This window comes from Varroa destructor, unplaced genomic scaffold (assembly GCF_002443255.2).
Source record: "Varroa destructor unplaced genomic scaffold, Vdes_3.0 BEIS01000007.1, whole genome shotgun sequence".
Lineage (NCBI taxonomy): Eukaryota > Metazoa > Arthropoda > Arachnida > Mesostigmata > Varroidae > Varroa > Varroa destructor.
Genome location: NW_019211460.1, coordinates 38,091,141 through 38,104,598, shown reverse-complemented (window position 1 = coordinate 38,104,598; position 13,458 = coordinate 38,091,141). Strand labels below are relative to the sequence as shown.

Genomic DNA, 13,458 nt, shown 5'->3' with positions numbered 1-13,458 from the left:
CTGATCTAGCTAGTTTTTGACAGTCACTTTACTATCTAACGTATGCTTACGAATTTCATTTCCCTGTCAAGATACCTGACAAGGGCCTAGTTTTCGCAGTTTTCCTCTTTGCTCAATTAGCAAATTGTTTGCCATCTGAGGTTCTCATTGAATTTGGATAGATGCCTGGAGTGAAGTATGTTCTTTAGGTTTAAACTTCCATCTTTGGTCTAAATAAACCCTTTCTGCTAGTTTTACAGAGCTCTTGTTGTTATATCCGTTGTTCTGTCGGTGAAAGACGAAATAGGTGTTGAAAATGGATCTGGAACCTTCATCTTTGGGGCTTAATGCAAAGTTCTGTTCATTGCACAACAAAATTACAACGGACCTACAGAAGGAGAAGATAGCATTAATCTATAAGTTGTGTCACAATGGCGGAAGTTAAGACCATTTGATGCTTGTTTCGTTTGACACTTGTGTTACTCTGTAATGTCCAATACTTATGTATTTATATGAAAGTTCAAAAAGACGTTTCCTTCACTTACGGAGTGACAAAGTTCATGTCAGTAACTTATTTAGAATAAAACTAACATTGGCAGATTCTAAAGAAACTTTCCTCGTTAGGGCTCAGGCTCAGTACATAAAGAAAGCGCCTACCGGTATATATGACCTCACGTTAAATAGCAACAGAAGTGACAAGATTCTGGTATCATTTAGTGAAAGAAAAAAGCAAAACAACAGGACAATGTACGTCAACGTTGCATAAGCAATTTTATTACGTTATTTTAGGGTTGTATATTTACATTTGAACAAGATTGTAAGGTAAATCTGGTAGGTACAGCACTACTAATTATCTGAAATGAAAAAAAAGTATTGAGACGCTAACTTGTAAGAGTAACAAGTATGAGATTTAGCTCACCATAAATTATTACACCTTAAGAGATCACGTGCTGTATGGGTAAATCAATCAACAATTAACATATCGTCAGTTTATCTGACCTCGTTATGCTTCCGATGTCCTAAAACAGGCCTGCGTTGAACGATCAACTTTGACGGCGGACAGCGAACAACCAGCTTCTCGATTCAAGGAGCCCTGCTTCTTCTCCATTGCTTATTGCCTAGTTATGCTCCCTGGCATTAGTAAGGCGACAGGAGTCGTTTCTCTGGCAGGGCACCAACGTCTCCACGAAACGAGTCAAATAGAACCGCTGTGTGGCTGTATAGTTATTGCGACGATGGGCCGAACGAAGGTGCAGAAACCAAAAAACTCGAAGGAAAATTGCTAATTTCAGGGAAAAGGCTGCAGATGAATACATTTAAAAGTAAATATTTAGCATGTATAATCTAACAAGATCTAACCTTTTTTGGCGCAAGCTGTAGTCCCTTTGTTTAGCATCATTTGCCTTTGAACCAGCGGGTAACAGGTTTCTGGTGATATTTGCGAGTGCTGAAAAGCTAAAGGGTTGGTACGAGATGCAAGACAATTACATAGGAAAGGCGGAACAGTTGACAGCTGTCGAAAGCTGAAGTATCCGGCTCACACGTTTCTGCCAGCGAAGGAATGCTGAGATCACATGACGCACCTCCTCCACGGGCAGAACCATAGAGCGTGGACTGGATGTCTACTAGTCAGGCGGTTTCCCCTCTTCCCTCACTGTCAGCAGGACGATAGCCTGGTGGGTAACATATTTGCCTCCTAATCTTAGGGACTCGTTGTAACCTAGGTTCGGATTCGGGCATAGATACACTTTGTTTTGTGCCGACAGTCGGCTGTTTGATGGGATGCCTAACAGCGATGCCGGACAAAACGACGACCCAGCAACTAATCCCCAATTCATATCGCTATGATGCACAATAACACTGTAACGAGTATGGACTGGGTCGGCTACTGCAAAAGCCCAATAGATACTACTAGGCGCATTCTGAAGCAGCTAGGATATAATGTATTACGTTGATCGCTTGCTTATGTGGCTGTGTGTTTTCAGCCTAACTAACCGAGGTCTAGGGTCAATTTTTATTTGGACATGGGGTTTGGTGAAAATAAGCTAAGAGCTTTGTAGAAAGTAACCTTTCGTCTGGGAGAAAGATTAGTTTGCATTTAAAACAAAGCTGGAAGATAACTAGGTTAATCAATACTCATATATTCAGACCGAGGGTATTTGACTGTTTTCGTTATTTGGAATCTTCAACGCGGTGGTCTAAACAGGTAGGCTTCTGGCTACCAGAGTAACGGTCATTGAACTAAGCCACCACCGTTATATTGATTACAGATCAACCGTGTGAAGAAAGCCTTTTTTTTTTTTTTACCAACCTGTCGACATTTTCATATGATGAAAAACGGTTTTTATGTTAATGTACAGTAATTAGAGTTGGCATACTAATTATCAGCATGAAATATTTAGCCTAATACAGATACTGAAATGTGTGGGTTAATGTATCAAAGCGTTAGTCATGCTTTTCCTCATGTTACATCCTCCAGTGTCGAAGCCTATAGCTTCAGAGGATAGATAATAAAATAGGAAGTATATTTTCGAGATAGATGAACCTACAGGCGAGCAACGACAGGCGGAATGATAGCGGAAAGTTCTAAATCACGTGGACATTATTGACAATTCATGATCCGTTATGAATGGTCCACAGTGACTGACCCATTGCAACCACTGTATTTTTTCTCCCTGCTTTACTTTGTTAATTGTTTGTACCTTCAAATAATACATATATTCAATGAACGCTATGTAAGCGGAAAGGCGTTCGCGCTAGGATTGCAGAATATGTGACAGATACTAAATAATTGCAATGAGCTTGTTTCTTGTGTGCCGCGTGTATTATTAAGTAGCCTGTTAAACTTCCTTTACATGAAGTTCCAACTTGTCTCTCTAAGAAATACGTAGTTTAGCCTTTGGGATGGTGCGCACACTCGAATAATATAAGGACCCAGGTGGTCCTTAAGGGAGCATTACATTAAGCAATATACGTCAGGAAAGGTACGGAATATGCATGTTCAAAGTAAATGAAGTAAACATAACCCTATACCCTATCATACAAAATTAAACTACCCGGGCTAGTGGCGAGGCGTACAGTATAGTTATCCAATTGTTATAATTTGAGTTGGCGGACCCGTTTAACTAACGGGAGCATTGTGATACTTTCAAGTTAAAATATCTACTTCTTGCACCAGTCTTAATAGGCAAATAGAAAGGCAAGATCGTGGCCTTTTTTTGAACGTCTCACTTCGATGCACTAGAAGGGTATGTGTAGCCCATCGCACGCATTTCCTGAAAAGATCTCAGCCATCAATGACGACTATGATGAAGCCAAGCGTGAACTGAAGTTATGCGAGGGCATTGCATTGCCAAGCAACTCTATGCAAATTTCCACAGTACGTTAGGTTTATTTTGAAGGACTACGTTTTAGCAGCATATTAAAGAAAAGTGCCTTTTGTCTATTTATATTTATCGTCACATGTTATACATATAGGTAACAGTTTTAGACCAAACTTAGCATCCTATATATAATGCATTACTGCAAAATGTAAAAAATACTAGGTATTTCTGAAATCGCCCAGCTTACTGGCTTCTAGCCAAAGAGGGCTGTCGAACTATTGCACTTTTCGAAAGACAAAAAAAAAAATGACCAAGGCCAATCAGGTGGCAATTATATATTTTTTCTGTTTCGTTCGTCCTTTTTTTTACAGGAGCGAAGAGATGTGATACTCGTCTTTACGCCTACGACACAACAGAGCGAACACTTGCAATTGTATCGTTGAGGATACTATAAGAATCCGTAAGAGGAAAAAAAAGCTGACGATGTGATGTATTTGCCGACCAGGAGAGGCGAAAACGTTAGACCATAAATTGAATGAAGGAAGAAAGTGATTTCATACTGGAGGTGCATCCGAATAGTTCTTGCATTGAAGTTCCGTCCGTGTTCTACGTGTGTACCCGTGCGATTGGACATTGCCCTCATTCATTTTACGTAAATAAGATGGTCCGCCTGTAATTCTATACACTGGTATAATACAATTGTATAATCTCCTGGCAGCATCTAGGTATTAATACTCTTTCTAAAGTAAACGATCTCACGTTGAGACAGCTAGATTTAATTTCCGTTCTCCGTACTATTTATAGCGGTAAGTCTGATTAGGACAACGTACTCCTAGCCTTGGGACGAAAGCTAGAGGGGACCTCGTTTCAGATCAAGTCATCGAAGATCATATGGCGGAGACGGCTAAGATGACAGATTCTAATGTGAAACGAAACAAGCGCACCTTCTCTATCCCACCTAGATCCATATCAAACTGCCTCTGAGGAAATCAATTTACGAAATGTTATCTTTCCGCAGTATGCTCCCTTCTTTAGTTCCTCTATAATAATCAGGATACAGAAAGGGTGTTTTCTAAATATTGGGTGCGGTCGCAGGATGGAAAAATTCGTTCGAATTTCATTGTTCAACTTTAGATCACGAACATTTAGTTCAGCCGAACTAAGATATGCTCGTAACTATAGTCAGCAGACGACATTTTAAATAGATAGGTTGTACGTTATCTTTCACTCTTTTTTACGTTGTTCAGAAAAACGTGTGCATCATTAGTAGCTCACAGCCAAAACATCGATTTTTGCCAGGCATCATAAACATAGCAACACATGTCGCGAGCTATCGTTAAAGCTTCTCTTATTTTAACCGAATCTCGCGTTTAAATGACTGACTAACATGGCCTAGTATGTTCTAAACTGCAGTGCTAAATACGTTAACACCAATCGTTGAAGAGTCCATCTGGAAGACGACAGCTCACTCAAATTTTCCTAAATATGCTTCGATCCCTCTTTTTAGCTATAACATTGTTCAGATGTAGCAATAAGCAAATAATGGGGATCAAAGCGTCCTTGTTGTTTGCAGGAACGAATAACTGGTTAGCCACGTATTACTATCATGGAACCAGACTGTACGTTTTCGATTGCCCGATGACGCTTCATGAGTCCCTCGAAGAACCCGAGCTAGCGGGCTGAATTTATTGTTCCGTGTCTGGACAGCATCTCATAGCAGTAGATGTTCCATACGCCTGCTGAAAGTACTGCCTTAGCCCGAACCTACTTGACACTATCATCAAACTCGATTTCTATCCATGGCGACGTCATTTTTTTGTCGGGTCTTTTTTTGGCTGGCAGTCGAAGTTGAATTACACCTTGTTTACGGCGACCATATGCTCTAGGTGAATTCTTGTTAGTTACAGTTTCACAAGTTAAACGTGGAATGCACTGCATATTTTCCACTGACCTGCAGCCTATTTATAGGAGACCCATTTTTACTGAGTTTTCCCATATTCAGCACTTGAATTATGATTCTGTAACGCGTTACAGGAGAAATTCCAGCCGATGAAACCTTTAAACTCCAAGTTTGGCTTTTGTAAAAAGCCTTTTCGATTGCGGCAATGCACTCTTATCTATGCATCAGGTCCCGACACATAGTTGCCTCCTCACTAATTTTGAATGCTTCAATCCCCTTTCTTTCCAACGCACCGTGCTTCCGCTCAAGACTTCCTTGCCTAATACCTTCGCCAGTTGATGAATTTCCCTAGCGTCGTATTTTTACTTTTTTGTGTTACAAACGTCAACGCCAATCGCGTGTCCTGATATTAGAAAGCCATTTGGTGAAGTCCATGAATATGATCTAGGACACTTTGCGCATCTTTTTTGGCAGTTTTTTCCCTTTCCGTTGGCTGCAGAGCGTTCGAGACGAACTCAATTTTACGGTTTTGCTTGTATCTTATCTACTCGCTGTTGACGAAGGCCGGACAACGATAATAGCCTAAAAGATGGGCGTTAAAGAAAGCAAGATTATTACTGTTCTTATTCAATGCCATCAGCTAATGCGACGAATGAATATATTCTGACTTGGACCAGAAAGTGGAGTCTAGCTGATGCTGAAGGCCCGAAACAGATATGACAAGAGAGCAAAAGACATCTGCACAAACAACCCAGTTAACGCCGGCTGAATTCAACTTTCGCAAATGCGCTTCTAGTCTTGAAAGTAATGGGTGGAAAAAGAAAGACACCAAAGACCTGTTATTACGTGCAGGAACGGAGATGCGGACAGGGTCTAGCATTGGAGTATTCTACACCCGATTAATTTACATAATTATCGTTTCAAAAAATAGCTAATAACTCCGAATTACGAATGGATAAAATGGTATTCGACCTTTCCGTCGCTTAGCGTTAAAACTCACTGGGACAGCCATTCAAAGATAAATTGTCTTTTCAGGTGCCTTCTTCGGGAATGAGGAGTGCTTTCAAAATACGGCAAAAGTGCAGGCATCCTCCTACGGTGTGATTTTCTTTGCATAAGGATACAAACATGTATCTATTTAAGTTCGTCAGAGTATGGTTGTATTTGACTGACTGCACAGATTTTGATAGGACTAGCTCTGTAACAGTCTCGGTCTATTCAGACATGGCTAATTATACCTGTTTAGTTTACCTCACCCTCCTTGTATGATTCAATCAAAATTTTCTAACTTCGAAACCTTTTGCAATTACACCTTTCAATAAGGCAACTTATCTAAGGGCTATAGGAGATTTGCTAATATCTAACATCTAATAGCGTCGACGCTACGAGTTTGGCACTCGTTTTTACGCCAGTCACATCTACAGACCCTTCTCCACCGGTCTATTCGGTAGGTTCGGAACAGGACTAGCTTGGCAAGTGACCAGAAATCATTATACATTTCATTAGCATTTTCCCCATCAGCAGCAGCTCCCACAGACCCAGCTGTTTTCACAACGAAAAGATTCCGGCGTCTCAGTCCGTCTACAATATTTCGCAGCAGTTTGTTTCTCAACAAACCGTTGGCCATTTTCATAAACTCCAATGCATTACCCGAGCACGCTTACCCGAATTCGCAATGTTTGCGTCAGGCTCTAGAGATCTGGGTTAGTGGGCTGGGCTCGATATTGTGCATCGCACTGCAGTAAACACGAGTAGTCCCGTTTTCGGCTAGTTTACTTTGAATCGTCCGCAACAGCTGAACGATGAAGGGATCGTTGCGCTAGTGATGCACGGTAGCAACAGCAGCATGCCAGTGGGCAAATGAGCGAGGGGGAACTGTGAGGCAAAAGTGAAAATAGGGTGAAAAAATTGCTCGTGGAAACAAACCAAATTCGGAAAATCTCACAGAGAGCGGAGGAAATGAGGGAGGCCGGACAGATATCAAATAAGGAAAAGATCTTCTACCTGACTAGAGTAAAAGTTCCGCCTGCTCAGACTAAGGATAGAGCTGTAAAATCTGAAAATGGCTGCAAACGAGAGTCCAAGCACACCAAGCCTTTCGTAGAAATATTCGAACGTTTATCAATTACCTCTGTGTCAACTACGTTTCCTCCGCCACAAGTTTTTTTTTGTAGAAAGTAAGGTAATCTAGATTGGTGGTACTACTAATTATTATTATTATTATTATTATCAAAACCAAGGCACCATTACTAAAAGCAAGTACACACGGGTACTTAGGCCAGACGAAAATTTAAGCGTTGCAGGAGCCAACAAGGATAAAAAGAAGCGATAAACTAGTACGTAGCGATTCTCTGGTGCCTATTACGACGTAGTGCCCAGTCGTAAGGCCATTCTGTAGGCGCCACTAGTTACAATATGTAAGTGACACAGTGTCTACTTACATTGTCCGCTGCTTAAAGGTGAATTTTTTTTAGGAAGTTGGAGGCACCAAGTCGCTAGTCAGCGACGATTCGGGTAAATGATAAAGTTAGGCCACTTAAGTGAAGCATACAGGACTTTCAGGCCCATCGAAGCCAAATAACAGAAAGGGATAGATGCCGGAAGCGGTAGTATCTTCATTATCGCTTAGATTATTTCTTTTAAGTTTAAGAGTGAGATGGAAATAAAAGAAAGGAACTTGACATCCGAGCGATTAATAACCACCTTCAGAGCATCGCTGGTGGCTGGAAAGTGCTCTAACGGCGCTGTCTTCTTCGTATCATTCTTGGTTCTTTGACTGTCTCGCAGATCACTCCCATCAGCTGCTTAGTAATCAGCAAATTTGATACTCTCGGCAAGCAGTCTGTGATATTGCATCAACATGAGCCAGAAAAAACCTTTGGAAAGGGCCTGAAAGTCGACCGACAGATTCAAAAAGTTACGAATAGGGGAAGATGGCTCTTTTTGAGAATCTTGTTCAGAGGGTTTGTAGTTTTAATTCTGCGAGCGAGTGAGTTGAGAGTGATCATCGAGCTCGCTTGATTTCGAATTCCTCAGTTGATATGGCCAACGTTTGTCTGTTCGGAGGAAAAAAGCTTTATTGCTACTTTATTTGTAAAGAAGTAAAAACAACGAAAATACTGCTCCTTTTTATTTTCGTTCATTTATAATAACAATAATAATATTAATAACAAGCGCTATGAGTGCTTTGCTATGAACAGTTTGTCTTGTGTTTGATATATATACATATATATATGTTAGGCCGCGGATTTTGTCAGACCCACTCCTTGAATGTCTAATCAAAGGAGATTGCTCGATTTAGAACAATTTTGTGTGTTTTCCTGTAGGTGCGATCATGAGAGCGGAAAGGTTCCAGCTTTTCCAGTACTAAAAAATGAGGTTATAGCTAGCAGCAACAGAACATGAAACGTACTTTTCGTTACTTGCCAACCTCCCCCCTTTTCTGATGGTTTTTTACTCAGTCTACATGTTTAATTAACGCATTGTCATGCTTTCCAACTACCATTGCAAGAGGAGGAAATAATCGCCAATTTTGTGAACACATATTGGATCCATAGAAGGCATCATAACACGTAAGGTTATCCAAAGTTATGAAAAGCTATAGATTTGAAATACTGCCTTGGAAAATTCAATACGTTTGTTATTTTTATCTACTTTTTTAACACTTTATACACGCAAAAATAGCATGCCGATCCTTTTCCCGATTCAGACTTTTTAAATTAAATATTCGATACTTCCTAGTTGATTATATGGCTTTACCAGATAGAGCCATAATCAATTAGTAGACAGATACTATTAACAGATTTTCGAGGTAACTTTGAAGGACGACAATTAGAGTGTTACTAGTTGCTCACCGTCAGGCAGTTGACTGATTTAAGATGTGCTCGGGAAATGGTAAGGACTAGTTTCGTTGGGCAGCTTTAATTAAATCTGCTAAAGGATCAAGCATTGGTCCTATTTTTTTCTGGTTCTCTAATAAAAATAATGTGACTGGTACAATTTCATTTTCTATGATGTTTCCGTATTGTCTTCTGTGTCCTAGACGGCTAATAATGTAACATACGTCTGTCGAGTATTATCGCCTGCGGTACATGTGGCAACTTAACCTATAGGGTATTCGGTGTTCAGTTTCTAATTAAACTCAATTTTCAATTGTACGCATCTATAGGAAGGGACTTCCATCGACCAAGACAATGGAATGCCACGCTGAACTCCGCTCAATCCGAAGAATATAAGCTATCGTTTTGTTCATTTCCGGAGCGTCAACGCTAGCGGCAACCAAAGATTGAAACTCAACCTACATTCAACTACGCATCACCTACAGGCAGGACTAACAAACTCTCTTGTTAATGCGATAGCTTTGCCTGCAAGAGGATTAAGGGGCCGAAGAAAGTAGTTGCTACAATACGATAGACATAACCTGGCAGATTTTTGCCGTCAAAAAATACTGTTCGGTATGCTTTACCAGCAAAGTCTAACAGACCGATCCCTTCGTTCTCAGACCAGTCCGTGCGGTCGGCCTCTGCATGAATAATGGTACTACCAGTTGATCATAGCCTATTAGGATAACACCGCACGGTTCAATTTAGTCAGGGTTCTAAGCAATGGATAACGCTCTACACATTAAGACCGTATCAACGTAAGAAGCTACTTCCAGATTGAAATGGGTCAATCAGGCTCTGTACCGAAATGAATTGTCACTTTAGATTGTCTCTGTTAGATTAGGGATGACAATCCGTATCCTTCCGCAGAAACGAAACAAGACCTTGCGCATTTATGTATATAAATAAGACATATTGTTTTTTATTTCGCCGCATATCGTACGCCGAGAATCAAACTCGAACTATATATTTCTGTGGTCAACCTGCGATCAAACGATATAGGTACGGCTTATCAACAACGAAAACTACTATTTATTTTCGGTGCGAGTAGACAGAAACACGAGGTATTGCAAGGAGCCACATGCTGTTTTTTCAATCACAGAGGAAAAGCATTCAAACAAGTAGTCCGACCATTACAAACAACTATTTACAACTCTGAAAACCCTTGCGTCAATGTAAACAAGTGGTAACATCGTAAGGAAAAACTTTGCAGCCCCGATAGAGAATTGGTTTCTGATGTCATTAAGCCTATGTCTGAACGCATGAATCTGAGCAGTAAATCACTGAAGTACTTTTCCCATGATTTGTTCAGTTTGTTGCTGCTACCATTTATAACGTTCTGAACTAATAGTTACAAAAAACTTCAGAGGTTCAAGGTAAAATCTTTTTTAAGCCTCACGAAACACAGAAAAATGTTTTTGTTCTATGAATGAGTTCTTAGCTGAAATTAAAGACCCATTTTTCCATCGATTTAGGGTGAAAACGAATGTGTTCCTAAGCGAGCATAGTGCCGCGTCTCATGAGAACCTCAAGCCTTGGTTGCTTGCCCCAGCGACCACCGGCTTCAGTTGCTTGGATAGTACTGCATTTGAAAAAATTGATAATACGCAGCATCGAAAACGATGCCCTTTGAACTCCTCGAACCATCATCATCTGTTGTTGTTATTGTTGTTGCAAAAGCAATTAGAATCAAGTTTTTCAGCATTAATAGAATAACGCTAAAACAAAAAATGGGTCAAATTTTAAGCTGATATTGTCTTCAAGGCGCTGACATCGGAACAGTAAAGACTTAAGCCAAGGACTTCTACTTTTACCTATTCATTTACTAATAATAAAAAAGAGCCTAATCGCGCGATTTCTATGTCAAGAGCCACAAGAAATAATGCCAAACATTAGCTATAATATAATCTAACGTAAATACCGATAAGCAATTCTACTTATGCAACTGAACCCATTTTTACTAGCGCCTGACCGCGGCAGGTGACCATGCGCATAAAAAAAAGCGACACCGCAATACTGAAAACTACCCGCGGAGATCATATTGCTACACAGATGTTATTTGTCAATCAGCAGCGTAGGGCGCGTTGATTCGTAAACGCGCCACGACAAGTCGTGCATGACTGCACGATAAACCGCATGTAACTAATAAATAAGCGCGACCTAACACATGGAATTGAACTATGTCGTCCTAAGTACTATCTATCTGCAAAACAAACCGGGTACATCAGGCTTTAGCGAATGTATGTAGTCGATCTCAACTTATAAACCATATTTATGAGCTACTTTATCTGTTAGAAAAGTAGCAGATAGATACACTCATAGGAGTGTAACACATGAGGTTTTGTTATTTAAGCTTCATAAACCACCTGTCTGGCTGCCGATATCATTATCAACAAACAAACGGTATGGACCGACTTCGCATGTATAACCAGCCGTAAATAAAGACGTTCGTAATCAATTCCAAAAACGTTAAAGATAGTCTGTGTTTGCTCGATACACAGGCCCGTCGGCACAATCCTTGCTAAGATCTTGCTCATTCCCATATGATATTGCAAAATAACTTGAGATGACTCGTGTGAAATGTCCAGCTCCAATCCCTGAGAGCGCCTCGACAAACGCCTAGCGAAAGTCATCTTGGTCGTTTCGGGTTTTCATCCGAACTCGTTATAATAATATAAGAATAAGAGTTGCCTTTGAACTTCCTCGCTCATCGCGAAATAATCGACGCCATCCATGGCGTGCTAACTTACTTTAACTTAAGCTTGGTCCTCAGTCTTTTGCGGCAGTGGCGACGCCTGCCTTCGTTCTTCATATAGTATACTATATACATTTTCTAGTGCCCTCATTTTTATTTTTTAGGGAAAAGAGACACGATAGAAGGTTAAACACTTGCCACACCTCCCAATACTTTGAAACATGAATTCCTGTAAATAGAAATAGATAGAGAGGCGAACGAGGCTACGCTATAAGTTCGACTATAAAAGGTGTGTCATTTCGTCAAAGCTTTTGGTGTGACACAAGCGGAAAATATAGTTTTGTTTATAGGAAAGATACTGAACCTGCGGAGTGTGACCTTACACTCAACTAGTGCAGTCCGTGAAGTATTGTAAAAAAAAAAAAAAAAAAAAGTAAAAAAAATCTCGAGTCTCGTAAATATTTTATCCGTAATATTTATTGAGTTTACCTCGCATTATATTTATATGAAGTTTATGAATCCACTGCATTCAAATATGGGCGCTCATAAGACGTATCCGCTGAGAGTTATAATTTCTGTATAAACATCAAATAACGAATGGAACCTCGAAATAAAAGGGGATTGTTATGAAAATAGAAGCGGTAAAGCTACGAATGGTCTATTTTGAAACCGTTAACCCAGTAATCCGTCACTGTCTGATCTTATCAGTTATTATTACTAAATCAATTGGAAGAAGTAAGTTAGCGATAGTTCAACGTCTTGTTTTTGTGTACAGTATACATTTAAATGCTGCAACAAGAATGCCCACTTGTTTACTGTCGAATTGCTGCCCGTAACAATCCCGGACCCATTTGTACTCAACACGCCTGGATGTTACGAATCTGCAGCCTTAATTTCTCAAGTCTTTTCACCAGCGTAGCTTTTTTTTAGCTTGCTTATCGCTTCCCGTTAAATACTTGTCTAATAAGTGAACTCTATTATAAATAACGATGTTCGTCTTTCTGGGTCCATTTGCTGCTGATAACTTATTATGTATTGAAAAAGATAATACTTCATATGAAAGTGCATCAACATGATAAAGATGGTAGTTGTATAAATATAAATGAATGCACGCGTTGCTGTACAATGTTGTGTATCTGATATTTGATTTTAATATGTTGAATTTAAGTAGGAATGTTAAGCAAAATCACAAAGACTGCCAAATAGTGTCTTAGACCTATTCAAGCTCTATTCGGCTCTGGTTTCCAAAGCCTTATTGGAATACCGTTCGTTTATAATGAAGGTAAGCTCCGTAATAATGCTTTGTGCTCGCTAGGATACTGTATGTTTTCGATGCAGTTTTGGATGTATACGTTTAAAAATGACTACGAAGCCAATAGCGCACAGTACAGAAACAAAACGTGAAGTCGTGAAAACCTAAATGTTCGGCTTTGCTTCAGGATGCTCCTCAGTGTGGTCAAAATAGGTTTGAAAAGGACCCCGGGCAGCAATGGTAGCGTTTACTTTGAAGAGTGAGCGCTACCAATGACTCCAGTAACGTTTAGTGTTACGACTAGTTGGCTGACTTCGTTCGTGTGTAACCACCGTAAGCGGGAAGAAACATCAAGCTGTTTCCTCAATTGTAAGCGTTTCTGCTAAGAGTTGTTTGGTTTCCTATGTAGGTGAACACTAAACATGAAT

General features: G+C 40.1%; 1 protein-coding gene across 2 annotated transcripts in view; it reads left to right on the top strand.

Annotated features, from left to right (window-relative positions):
- Window positions 1–12,364, top strand: part of LOC111254632 (uncharacterized) — a 160,445-nt gene extending 148,081 nt beyond the window's left edge. For both annotated transcript variants that reach the window (XM_086975401.1, XM_086975402.1), the window contains 2 exons: window positions 1,008–1,655; window positions 3,674–12,364. The gene's annotated coding sequence lies outside the window, so the exon portion shown is untranslated. The remainder of the gene's footprint in view (window positions 1–1,007; window positions 1,656–3,673) is intronic.
- Window positions 12,365–13,458: the final 1,094 nt, after the last annotated feature.